The sequence below is a fragment of the Lathamus discolor genome, chromosome 4 (genome assembly GCF_037157495.1).
Source record: "Lathamus discolor isolate bLatDis1 chromosome 4, bLatDis1.hap1, whole genome shotgun sequence".
Lineage (NCBI taxonomy): Eukaryota > Metazoa > Chordata > Aves > Psittaciformes > Psittacidae > Lathamus > Lathamus discolor.
Window position 1 is genome coordinate 17645266 of NC_088887.1, and position 13687 is coordinate 17658952.

Here is a 13687-nt window from a genome sequence, read left to right on the forward strand (position 1 = left end):
CAGTTCTAGGACAGGAAGAAATCCTTCTTCTCTGCCCGGGAGGTAGATGGGGCTACAGGGAAGTGAATACTCCCAAAGAACCAGTACCGGAAAATCCAGAAATAAGTCCCTTGAAAGCTTGAAGTGAGCCATCAAACACAACGTGAATCCCAGACATTCATCATGCACAATAAAATGAAGTTGTTCTTACAACATCTCCGGAAAACTATCTTGTTTAAGCAAAGCAGCTCAGACTCCACAGACAGGGTTTTCATGGCACGAGCCCTTGAGCGGGGAAAAAATAAAAGATGAGCGCATTAAAACAAAACAAAAAAAGGCCCACATATAAAAGAAAAAAAAATCTCCTCATGTTCAGGAGCAAAATGTACAAATGCAAATCAATAAAACACAAGCTTGGTAAAAAAGTGATTGACACAAGACTGCATCTCAAAGATTATACAGAGTGGTCATCTGGCCAAGAAGAGAGACTTTCACACATCTAAATTAACTGCCTGAGCTCAGCCTCAGTGTTTAATTTGCAAGACACCTTATGTCACATTAGCACACAGCTACATATTCCCAAAAAGCCACACAGGAGGCATCTGAATTCCATAAAACAATGGTCCTGTGCTCATTCTGTGCCTTCTGTTTTGGCACGATCATGAATTGGACACTGAGTTAGGTGACTGCTGTGGATGTTGGCCAGAATCCAGCTCTGCTGCACCTGCTGCAAAATCACTGAAAACTAAAACCAATGCAACTTAGTTGGCATCATTTCATCTTCCTGCCTGGGGAGCTGCAGCCTGCTAACCTCTATGGAATTATTACAGTGGGAAAGGGGAAGTCATTAAATATAAGGGCCATGCCAGAAATACACCTGTGAGACTTATGATTTTATAAAATCAGTCATAAGCTCTATCCCCAGAAAAGAAATAGGGAGGTACGTAGGTAGGTATGGAGATAATCTTCTTACCTTTGGCATACAAAATTATCCAGGATATCATGACCACAGCCCACATCTTCTCCAGCTCAGAATCCACCCTCAGGGCTTTGTTCTGTTTCGTCACCCTTTGTCCTCTTTGTGGTATTGATAACGCTCACACCAGATATAATGACCAACATGCAAATAAAAGTCTGCGGAACTGCATCTTCTTTCACCTAAAACTTAGTGTCAGAAAAGTAACTGAATTTTTATTTCATTTTTAATCAAAATATGTTGCAGAAAACTTTAGGAAGGGAAAAGATGGATATAATCCCTATGTCTTAACAAAGCTGGAAACAGCTTGGAAGGAATACGAGCTGGTTTCTCAGCCTGCCCCTGATCAGAACCATCCTAAAAAAGCTCTAGTACCTCACCACCACTACAACTACCAGATGAGAACCTTGGCTAGTTATGCCAAAGATATATTCCCTTCTGCTGGAGGCTTGGAGCTGAAGTCACTTGGCACAAGTAGAAGACACCATACCATATGATCAGTTAAGACCTGTAGAGAAATTATTGAACAGGGGCACTGCCACTGCATGTTTCATCCCTTTTTAATCTGAGTAATGAAGCAAGAGAAAAATAAATCACCTCAATAAGAACAAAACAGCCCAGTGGTGGCTGCCGTATCTCAAGTCCCACTCCCTCTAAGCACCAGTCGTCCCTGAGGTCTACGTTAGTGAATCCAAGAGGCTATAAGCCTGCACTGTTTGCATACACGGAGGTCTCTTATTAAGAAAATACACAGATCTCCATTTTAGAGAAAAGAACTTTCCCACCTGTGAATGTAGCTCTGGCTATAGACCCAGAACAGATGCTGGCTTAACTGGGACAGACCTGCAGCTGACCAAAGGCTGACACACATTTTCCCACACCGCTTTTTCCACCCTATTCCTTTCAGCTGTGGTAATGGTGCTCAGAGTAGAAACACCATGGGAAACTATTCCTGTAAGCTCAGAGAGATCCACAGATCCACAGAGAACCAAATCCCCAACATTCTTCCCATGTCAGTCTTGCATTTAGCATGCACAGATTAAAAGGAGTATGAAACTTACTCCACATGTCACAGCGTGGCAGCAAACATTTTCAGTTTCACACCCTAGGAGGAGAGGATACATCTCCATGAACTGTTTTCAGCGTGCAGAAATTTCACTTCAGAGACAAGGATGTGATCTCACAACTCCCTCTGCTAGAAAGCTCCTGGGCATATAGAGCTTACCTGTCACATTCACCCTAATAAAGAGGCCCATAGCAGTCAGGACAGTGATCTTTATTTTGTCTCTTCATTGAGAGTGGCCACTCTCTGGCTGATATTCTGAATTTTCAGAAGCAGAGAGGACGTGACTTTTGAGGTTTAAGTTTCAGGAGTGGTACAAACCTTCCATGTCCTTTCCAAACCCAGCCTCATTTTGCTTCTTTGGTTTTTTATACCAGTGAGCCTCCATTTGTGACAACTGATCCTGCTGATGCCTGATGAGGCAATTCAAATTCATGGTCTCTCCTTCTTCCAGGTAATTCATGGTAGATGCATAAATTACTTCCAGCATACTGTGTTCTGTCGTGGAACAGAGCAGACAGTAACTGAACTGATCTTTGTACCAGGCCAGCTCCCCCTCCCTTCTCCATTCATTCACATGCTGTGAAAGTCCAGGCTATCTCATGCTCCAGATGGGCACAGAGTGCCCAGGATAACAGGTACCATAATAAAAAACATACATTTTCCATCATGTGAGAGGAAGAAAAATCTGTTTGCTATCACAGACCTTGTGGCAGAGGCATTATGCAAACAGAATATTGTCTATAAAGTTTCTTGTTTTCATAAAAATGGAAGCTGAGAAGAGCATCCTTTCTTCAAAAAAGGCAGCGAAAGCATCAGCGGAGAGGGGTATTTTGGGGGGTTGTCTGGTTTTTCTCTTCAGCTTGAAGGTTTTTGCTTTCACCAATTATTGAATTATTCCATGGAAAGATAATATGAAAATACTGATTGTCTCAAAATACTGCTCTTTTGGGATCAGGTTTTGCCTCCTGTCTCCCTGGGAAAAATTCATCATGGAGAAAACAAAAGGCCAAGAAACTTCATGCAGAGCATGCCCTGCTGAAAGCTTATTGCAATAAATATTCTTTCCTTGCCATGACCCAGGCAGCATCTCTGCCACAAGTAACTCCTAAACAGGATTTAGGAAATGCCAACAGCATGCTCTTCCTTGACAGGGCTCTTTACCTGATACCAGCATTGCCAAAGCTGCCATTTGGAACACCAGTACAGGGCTGCTGCCTCCAGGCCTGGAAAGGAACCCTGTGATCTGAGTCATCTTCTGCACTAAAAAAGGAAAGAGAAGAAAACAAATCATGCCGTTATCCACGAGTTCTTCTCATGGTACAGAGGAGAGGGCTAGGATCACTTAGCTTGGTACTGCAAGCCTCTCCTAGCACTTACAGAGCAGTCAAAAGTGCAAGGACCTTCCCCTGAAGCAATGAGCTTGTAAAACACAAGGTAACCCTCTGTGTTTAGATAAGACAGAGATAAAAAAGAAACAAACCAACCAACAAGATGACAGATACCACAAAACCAGCACACAGGTACTACCTGTAAACTCAAGTTCCAGGCAACAGGCTTATTGAGGATCAGAGGGCAGTAGCGAAAACAGATGAAAGTTAGGACTTAGACCACAATCACACAATTATTGACACAGGCTGTGGTGAACTCAACAACTGTCAATAAATTCCTAAAAGCAGAATTCCTTTGGAATTGTTTCTTCTCCTCAAGAGGGCACCTGCATCAAATTGTTTGGCTTGCCCAGACAAGAGCTTGGCTCCCAGCAGGCTGTCTCAGGATGCTAAAATGAATGTACACAACAACAGGTTACTGGCATATCTTTTTCAATGATGAAAATAATTCAGTTCCTATTAGAAATGTATTTGTACTCTGAGCAGGAGAATTTTGACGGGGTCATGCGGAAAAAAAGAGAGAAATTCTGAAGGAAAAAAAATCATGCTTACTGCAACATCCTCCTGTTCCAGACCAGTGCTAAGGGGCAGTAGAGCTTCATTTGTCACCTCAGAATATAGATTTTCCTTTCCCTAGAGAAACAAAGCTCTTTCAGAAATGTTCCAGTGCCAGGCACAAATGGAGCTTGGCATGGATCTAGGAAGAAGAAAAGCATGAGGGGTGTGCTTGGCCTCCACTTTCCAAATGGGTGGGTGCCTTGAAAGATTCTGAGGTTAAATAAGTAAATGAAAACCAAAAGCTTTGGTTCTGTTTGCTTGGGGTTTGGGTGGGTTTTTTTTGCCTCTCACCTACCCCCTTAGATGAAGACATGGAAGAAAGCCTTGCAGGACTTCTGTTGTTCCACATTGTCCAGGGCTTGTACCCTGTGTACTCATGTGAGTTAAATCAGTTCTCTTGGGTATGTTCAGATCCTCTTTTTGGTAGGGGAGGGGGGTGAAATGGTGGGAGTGAAAATGATAATGAAGCATTTATCTGCACTTTTCTGTACTGCAAAGAAATTCCCACAGTGTGGACTGTACTTGCAAGAAGTTGAATGTCTGGTTGGTTTCTCTGTTGTTGTAACTACAATACCTATTCTTCACCTACCTTTCAGCTCTTTACTGGCTTTCTAAAAGGGTCCCCATGCACTTTCTGATGTCAAGCTTTCAGTTATAGGTCAGCTACGCAGGACCAGGAGATTTTATTGGCTTTTACCAACTAAGGCCAGTTTAGCTAACAATTCCTCTCTTAGATGACCCAGTAACTTCTGGACACTTAAAAGACTTTGAAGAGGTTTCCTTTTCAGAGTGCAGACAAGAAGCATGAGTTCAGTTGCTCTTTTAACAGCTTTGGAGATGCATAGAGCATAGTGGTGAGTGCAAGGGGAATGGAGCTGCCAGTTCACAGCCTCTGCAACTCATTAAAGCAATCAAAATCCCAGCTATTAGCAGGAAATAGTTCAATGTCCCAGACACGTTTACTGAAAATGTACAGGCTCTGTGGGGCAAAGCCATGAGTTTCCAGAGTTGCTTCCAAACTTCCTCAACACACGCTTCCTTCCACCACATCTGTAATAGGTGCTGACATGAGAGCTCAGGCACAAGTATCAGCCATGCACGAAGCGTGCACAATTCAGAGAGCAAAGCAAGATTATTAAGGGTTTTTTCCCTCTTCTCCTTCCACTTTCTCTCATGCCAATCCTAAAGCAATCACTTCTCCTGCAGAGCAAGCAATATGTTCTTTGAAGCCCATTCAGCAGCAGGTTTGTTAGTGGAGCATAATCCCAGTTACTCAGCCTGCAACTGGTGGAGCCAGTGAATACATACTCACAAGCAAACAAGATTGAATATATCCCTGAGGTTTCTTTTCAGAAATAAAGCAGTGAACAGCTTTTTTATTTGAGAAATGCCTAGGGAGGCTTTAAGTGAGCTGTGTGTGCATTCTTGACAGGCATCTGAGCTGAGCAACATAGGAAAACACTCAGGGTGAAATGAAACACCCCCTAGAACATCTACCTTGTAACTTCAGACGGCTTACAGGGGGGAAAAATCCCCAGTTTCAACCATACAGAAAAGAAATAATTAAAAAAGGCAAGAAGCTAAGCTCTGCTTGCTGAATAGATCTGAATGGGTGCCCATTTGTGTTAAGGCAAGTGAGATCTCCTCAGATGCCTCAGTGTTAGTAAATCCATCAGATGCAATACGACAGTTAACAAGTTTTCATTACAAGACTGCAAGGCAGGGATAAATCAGGGGTACAAAAAACATAGATCACAATATCAGAGAGTAGAATATGTGTCCAATGTATTTCCTACCTTTTGCAACCTATGTCCTCATGGAAAAAAAAAAAATTATGCTTTCGGCTTTTGTATGTTGCATGTGTTTATACCAAATCAAAAGATAAACTCAGCAATAGGTTTTGGCTATTGAAATCTTAATGTTTTCATCCTACTTTAACTAAAATAAAAAAGGCAACATGAGAGAAATACATACCCTGAAAAACATGCCCTAAGGCTGCGTTAGACAATCACCCTCACCTACACATTTCGCATAATGGAAAAAAAATCCAATAAGGCAAATTCCAGGATTTGTCTTAGTGGTATGCAAATAATATTCAGAGAAAGTAAAGAGTAAGAGAGAAAGTAAAGTTCAGTTTCACCTCGATCATCTATTACAAATGAAACAGTATAGTCATGAGGCAAAACATATACAGAAGATAACTAAGTCACATTAAGCTCTTGGCAGCAACTGATCTATAACACAACATTCAGTATTTGCAAGAGATTCCAGAAACACATTTCAGAGGACCTACCAAGTTTTCCTAGAACTGAATCCTGACAGCTCCAGCTCCAGCTTTCAGCTCTGTAAATGAGAGGGTGGAAAAGCCTGGTCCTCATCAGATCTGTGAAGAAGTGGATGTATCCTCTTGGTGGTCTAGAAATGCTCCTTTCACCATGCTGGACACAAGCACACCAGGAACAGACATGTCACAGCTGTGCACCAGACACTCTGGATTTCTAATACTCCTGCTTGTAATCTGTGCTAGATAGATGCTTGTCTTTGCCCTGATCATATGGCAGTGATTGCATTTTGGATGCACTTGTCTACAACTCAGTGATGACAAAAGGCACCCTTTTGCCCTCCTGCTTTCCTCAGTTTTAGGACCTAGTTTGCTGGGTTTGCTTTCGTAGAACACCACTTCATCTTTATACATCTTATACATTGGCTTCTATTAATGACAAATGGGCTGTCATTTTTACTTTTCTTATATCTAGAATAAAAACAAAACCATCAAAACAGCAAACCCAAAGAGTTCTACACTGAATTAAAACATCAGGCTTTTCTCTGTAGTGACCATTATTTTTATTAATCATGCCGTGAAGCAGTTTAGAGCTAAATTTGAAGAGAACACAAAGAGCTTACAAATTTTTTACCTCAAGATACACATATTTTGTAACTGTAAAGAAAATAGGTCCAGGCACCACATACTGAAAAGATGTACCTTTTTTTTTAATCAAAATAATAAAATTAATAACATCAATCAAATAACACAAAAGCAAATAAACCTTAAGAAATCAATGTTCTGTTATCTAAGCTAATTAAATATGTGACTTCACGGTGTAATAAAGAATCATCAGATTAACATTGCCAAGTGATTAAACCCTCAAACTGATATAACAGATTATCACCACTCACAAAGTTAACCCTAGGAGAATTTAAAATGATGACAACATCCTTCAGTTTCAATTTCCTTAATATAAATGCCTACCTGATTTAAGCATCCATTAGCTACTTTTTTCTTCCACCTTTCTGGCAGTAAATATAATTAAGCAGGGTTCTTATTCCATCATCCTCTTCTTCAGGACACAGTGAGCTTTAAAAAAAGTATGCCATTGAAATAACATAGCAGCAGCAGCTTAAAGTACAACCATTAACAACTGATAATCTGACTGAGGTATAAGTTGTGGTTTAAGTTTAGGAAATCATTAAAGGACTCTGTTGGGAATCTTTCATGTGCATAGAACAAATGAAAACCAAGAGATAACAGTGCAACTGCCCCCTGCAAAGGTGAAACAAAAAGCACAAGAGAGTAGAATATACTACTTCTGCTGTACTTCTTGGGATCTTGTCACTGGCTATATGGACTCAAACACCATGAAGCTTACTGCCACACAGGAGTTTCACTCAGGCTCATGCTGGCTTCACCAGTGACATAGATCTTGAAATCCTTCCACTTCTGGATGACCTGCGCAAGGAAACAGCTTAATGTAACCTCAGCTCTGTCTGTGGATAGCAGTTTTCTTTTTCTTCTCTCTATTTGAGCAGGTATGTCCCATTGCTCCAGCTCTGAACCCAGTCCAGCATTTCAGGATCACTTAGCTATTTAGGCCCAGATATAGTCATATCACTCAGGATGACCTTCAAGACAGGCCATCAGCTACGATGAAGGTGGCTATTTACTGGACAGTTTGAATGTCATTTTCCAACTGAAATCAGGGACACAAGCTCTGCTGTCACCAAAAACAGTTTTACTCTTACAACCATGCCAACCTCATTTCCATAGATGCATTTTATGGAGATGTAGTCTGCCTTTACTACTTAGGCAAGATTTCTGATAGGATCTGTTGCTTGTTTGAATGGGATTTAAAACGAATAAATATAAGCTCATAACCAACTATAGTGGCTTTTACACCATATTAGAATAAATCATTTATGCTATTTTTTTTCTCATATTAATCTTTGGTTCAAATAGTGTCTATATTCCTCTCAAAGCTTATAATAACAGTTTTCAATAGGTATTCAGGAAAAGGGCTGCATTCTGCATTTCTGCAGTGCCAAGCACAGCAGTAGCCATTTCCTTTTTGTGATAACAGATAACAAGCCTTTCAAAGCCACAAAGTGACAAGAACTAATAAAGAGCAGGCATTATCCACCCCCACATTTCTAGTAACAGTGTTATAAGCATCATATAAGCCTCGCCAGAGCAGAACACAATAGTTCCCCAAACATAAAAGCAAATACAGAGTGACTGAGAAGATGGAAACTTCTACAGGAAGCTGGTATTCCTCTTTGTCTTCAAGGCTACATTCAGACTTTGCATTATAATCACTGATCTCAGTGAGACAGAATGGCAAATGAATACTATTCCAATTTAAATCCCTCCTGTAGCAAGAGTGGATGCACCCAGTAAGAAGTTTGAAGCAAAAGTTAAGTCTTTGGCATACAAAAGAAGAGTCAAAATAATTCTGGATTCTCTGAAGCAACATCATTTGCATTTGCTGAAGCTAATGCACCTTCCCCCTCCAGACACTACTGCAGCCTAAGCTTAGGGTAATGAAATATCACAGTAGAATCCCAGACTGGTTTGTATTGGAAGCGACCTTAAAGCCCATCATCCAGTCCCAACCCCTGCCACAGGCAGGGGCACCTTCCACTAGAGCAGCTTGCTCCAAGCCCGTGTCCAACCTGGCCTTGAGCACTGCCAGGGATGGGGCAGCCACAGCTTCTCTGGGCAGCCTGTGCCAGCGCCTCAGCACCCTCACAGGGAAGAACTTCTGCCTAAGATCTTACCTGAATCTCCCCTCTTTCAGTTTAAAGCCATTCCCCCTTGTCCTGTCCCTACATACCCTGCTAAAAAGCCCCTCTCCAGATGCTAGGCCCCTTTAGGTACTGGAAGGCTGCTTTAAGGTCTCCCAGGCTAAACAAGCCCAACTGTCTCAGCCTGTCTCCATAGAAGAGGTGCTCCAGCCCTCTGATCATCTTCGTGGCCTCCTCTGGACTTGCTCCAACAGGTCCATATCCCTCTTGTGCTGTGAGCCCGAGAGCTGAACACAGTACTGCAGGTGGGGTCTCACCAGAGCAGAGTAGAGGGGCAGGATCGACCTGCTGGTCACGCTCCTTTTGATGCAGCCCAGTGCATGGCTTGGTTTCCAGGCTGTGAGCGCGCACTGAAGCTGACTCATTTTGAGATGTTCATCAACCAGCACACCCAAGTCTCTCTCCTCTGGGCTGCTCTCAGTCCAAGTCTCCACCCAATAATATATTTACTGACAAACTGAAATTGAATACTCAATCATATAGAGGTTATTACAGAAATTAGGGGCATTTCCAGGGTGGATTACAGGCTGGGGGGGGGACACAACAGGATGAGATGGGACACAGGCAGAAGGAAGAAGAATGGAACATGGTAAGAGAGCAAAATTCACAGTTGCTGTTGTCAAAGCCTTAGGGCTTGCACACTTCCTTTCTCATGGAGCTGTATTTTTGGAGGAAGAATATGATTTTTAGAGTGACTGCATAAGCATCTCTTCATAATGCTCCTTGAAGAATATAGTGAAGTAGACATAGTACTTTTTACTTATACATTTCAAAAGCCTAGAAAAAAAGGAACAGAGTCTACTGTCAAATTCAGAAATCCATCTTCAGAGAGCAAAAAATGCACATACAACAGATCAAAGTAACTTATTCTGTTCATAAATCAGAAAACAAAAACCAAACCCACAGCAGTTTTATAAGGGTGTGTACCATAACAAAAATAAAGCTCCATGTGCTGAGTGGAAAAAGCCAGATTAGTACATTTGTAGCATTATTGTCGATGCCTCAGCATCTTGCATGCCCAAAGACTGTTGAATGATAGAGCAATTAAAAGGCAGAACTGAAGAAATTCTTGTCCAGAAAATGCCCAACAACAAAAGCTGGAAAGAAAAGTCTTCCCATGTGTTATGAGTGCCAGAAGGAAGACAGGAATTCCAAACGTTGCCATTTGAGCAGTGTTAAACCAGCTTCAGCTGCTGTTATCAAACGGGCTGGAAGACTGATTGCTGTGCGTGCATGTGAATATATATACATGTGTACAGCTATTTACTATGAACAAACACAAAGCTGCACTGAAAAATCTACTTAGCTCACATAACTCCTCATTTCTAGCACCCCTGAATTTTTGCTTCAACAGAAATATTTTTTAACATTGACTTCAGCCTGATGTGACAGCAAAGAAGCTGTACAGACAAACCTCACAGTTAACTTGGTAACAAGTTCTGCATCTAAAAGCCCAGATTCATGATCAACACAGAATATTTGTTGAACAGCTAAAGAACATCTAAAAAAGAAAGTATTGCTTCTAGTTTATATTCTCAAGTAAAAAAAGGTCACTAGGGAAGACAATTCAATGTTTAAAGCAAAAAGAGCAAAGCCTAGGGCAAGTGGACTGCCACTATAATTCCCTGCTGACAGGTCCAGGGGATAACAGAATACCTTTCTTTGCTGAAAACACAGGGACAGCAAATGTGGGGTGTTTTCCTCCCCCATGTTTTAGGAACACGTAAACCCGAAATGCTGGAAGGACGAGTATTCTCCCCTTCGTCTGCAAAGCGCAGGATTGCAATGCCATTCTTGCTTGCTCCCTCATTTTTTTCTCCGAGTCTCTTTATTGTATCAGGAGCATGTGGTCACCAGAAGAAAAAGAATTAATTACCACTTGGCTGCGTGCAGAAAGATTGATGAATATTCATTTGGTAGCTCAAATGCACTTTGCCTCATGATTAAGGAGGTCTTCAGTGAACCAGATATGCCTATTACCAAATCACATGCTGCTTTATATAGTACTTGCCAAACTGGAGTACAAAAAACATCAGTGGCAAAGTAAGGGGCAAAGGGAAAGTGTTGTACTGATTTTTAACAGCTTAAATACAAGAACAAAGTAGGAATATCCTCCTATTACTCTGTTGAAAGAGACCTTAAAACAGTCCAAAGCTCTGATTCACAATCCCCATCAGATTTAGCTGTAGAAGGAAAGCTGAAGAGGCCGCTGCCCCCTTGGATGGGAACAGCAACTTCTTCAGGGAGCGTATCTCTGTCTGGCGGAGGTTGCAAATCACAGCCCTTCAGCCATTGCAGTTCACAGCCTTGCATATTAATATAAATTGAAAGTGATGTTGCCTCTTGTTAATACACTGGACTGTGGTGGCTTACACCAAGCGTAGCACCTTCGCAGAGCTCAGCTGCAAGGGCATGATGTTCCGCAGTGAGGAGGGGGCAGATTTACAATTGTTTCAGCTGGAGTCAGCAGAGGACGCAAATATGCCTGCATCCTCCCAACACGCTGCATTTGAAAATGAATTTTCTTTAACTATTTGTTTGATTCATAACAAACAGGATGGCACTGCGAGGCAACTAGTGATCTTGTGGTCAGCAAGGATGCAGCAAGCAATATGTACGTATATATATATATGTAGGTAAACAAGCGCTGTTTAGAAATCCTCATTACATCAATTTTTAAGGGATGTACATGCACCTAGGCAAAAAAGTTCAGCTGTGGTTGATATAGTTATTATCATTACCTATTTAAAATGAGGGAATGTTTTTACAGCAAAGTATGCATGTACACCTTTTGTCAATAGAACAGTGCCAGCACTGATACATATCTTTTGAGCATAACTATCCTCAGAACCAAACATATGAACTATATTCATTCAAATTTAGGGTTGGCCTTCTTGTACAACTGTGTTAATAACAAAAGGAGTGTTTTAGTCAACTGAACTTTGTAACTTTGCACTTGTGTTACAAACATTAAAGGTCTGCTTCACCAGTCTTTCATTAACAGCTCTGTTTTCTACTCCTCTCATCCAGTGGAATGGCCATGAAAGTGATTTCTTCAAAAGCTCTTAACACAGTCATGGTGAGTCACAATAAAAAAGCAAAGCAAAACAGCTTCTAAAAAACGGTATCAGAGTGATCCAGAGATTTGCCACATCTTTGTTTTTCCTGTATAGACTCTTCAGATGTGAATAAGTAAGTTAAGTAAGGACCATCATCCTGGCACCACTGGGTACCCACTCTCCTCATGTCTGTCTCCAAAATGGGGCCAGGAGTGACTTGAGCCACATACATTCCAGCAAAGAGCAAGACTTTGCTAAGTTGCACTTACTGAAACCACACCCTTCCACAATACCAACTCTCCACTCTACAGCATTCTGCCAGCACCGTGGTAATTTGTATGACACCTTAGTCCTGAAAATTCTTGTCTGCACCCAAAATGACCTCAAGTGACTATCACAGCGGTAGTACAATAAAAAATTCCATCTTGCTTCAAATGCTGCACGGTTTCTTTGTATGCTGACCTGTAATCCTTGCACGTGCTCCCATCTGCACTGTGCACAGTCAGTTCATTAAGTATCTCGGTATACCAAGAACGAGGGCAGTTAGTAGATCATCTGGTGCTGACCGTACAAGTGACTTCTGCTACACTTACATCCCCCTGCTTCCATTCCTCAGTATTCTATGCTCTCAACATAGTCTTTAACAGTCCATTGTATTGTTCAATCTTTCCAGGGGCTTGTGGTGATGGGTTTCGTGATGGACCAAATCAATGCCATGTTTCTTGGCCCAGGATTATATGAGGTTCTTTTAGAAATGACTTGCACTGTCCGGCTGGATTCTTTCTGGAGTACCATGACACAAAATTTGACTTTCAAGGCTCAGGATTGCATTTCAAGCAATGGCATGGTTTACAGGGTATGTCTTTGGTCACCCAGTAGATGCTTCCACATGGTAAATACATAGCACTTGCCATGTCAGGTTCAGAGCAGTGGTCCAGGATAGCCAATTTGTCAGGCCTCACAATACTGATAGCCCAGCCACCCATTCTCTATCCCAAGAAAACTTTACACATACAGGTCACTTGATTATGCTACATGTTTCGCACGTGTGATGGCCTCAATGGTCAGAGACACCCCTCCAGCACAAGCCCTTTTTTTTTTTTCCTATCTCTTCCAATTACTGTCCTTACCTTGAATTCTTCAAGCCTTTTCATCCTATTTTCTCCCTCCTGTTCTGTAAAGGAGGGGAGTAAAAGCAGCTTAGTGGGCATCTGGTTGCCAGCCAAGGTTAACCCATCACAGTCTGGCATCTAACATGGAGCATATAGATTTGAACCAGCAACCTGTTGATCTGCAGTCAAATGCTGCTGGCCCAGGTCAATCCACCACAATCCGAACCTGCTCCTGCTAAGACATTTCTTACAGCTGGAGAAGATTCTTGCCCAGAGTAAAGATCAGCCTTGCCTCGGATGACCTCATTGACTTAAGTTTTTATAAGCAGAGCAAAATTCAAAGCTGCCAAGACATGCATGTGATTAGCACTTCTGCAAGCAAGGACAAGGCAGCCTATCAAGGTGCTGAACATATTCAGTGAATCTTGGTTAAATAAATAATCTTTTAAATCAACCTTTGCCCCATCAAA

The 13687-nt window shown here is 41.7% G+C and overlaps 1 protein-coding gene across 5 annotated transcripts in view; it reads right to left on the bottom strand.

Annotated features, from left to right (window-relative positions):
- LOC136013087 (cell surface glycoprotein CD200 receptor 1-A-like) overlaps window positions 1-9442 on the bottom strand; it is a 32893-nt gene extending 23451 nt beyond the window's left edge. For 3 of the 5 annotated variants that reach the window (XR_010612140.1, XM_065676391.1, XM_065676394.1), the window contains exons 1-8: window positions 9304-9442; window positions 7615-7694; window positions 7218-7322; window positions 6261-6405; window positions 3183-3281; window positions 2340-2516; window positions 953-1143; window positions 191-264 (exon numbers count right to left, since the gene is read on the bottom strand). The gene's annotated coding sequence lies outside the window, so the exon portion shown is untranslated. Of the gene's footprint in view, window positions 1-190; window positions 265-952; window positions 1144-2016; window positions 2116-2339; window positions 2517-3182; window positions 3282-3961; window positions 4043-6260; window positions 6406-7217; window positions 7323-7614; window positions 7695-9303 lie in introns of those variants that run through there. The other 2 variants (XM_065676392.1, XM_065676393.1) reach the window with 2 other exon arrangements.
- Window positions 9443-13687: the final 4245 nt, after the last annotated feature.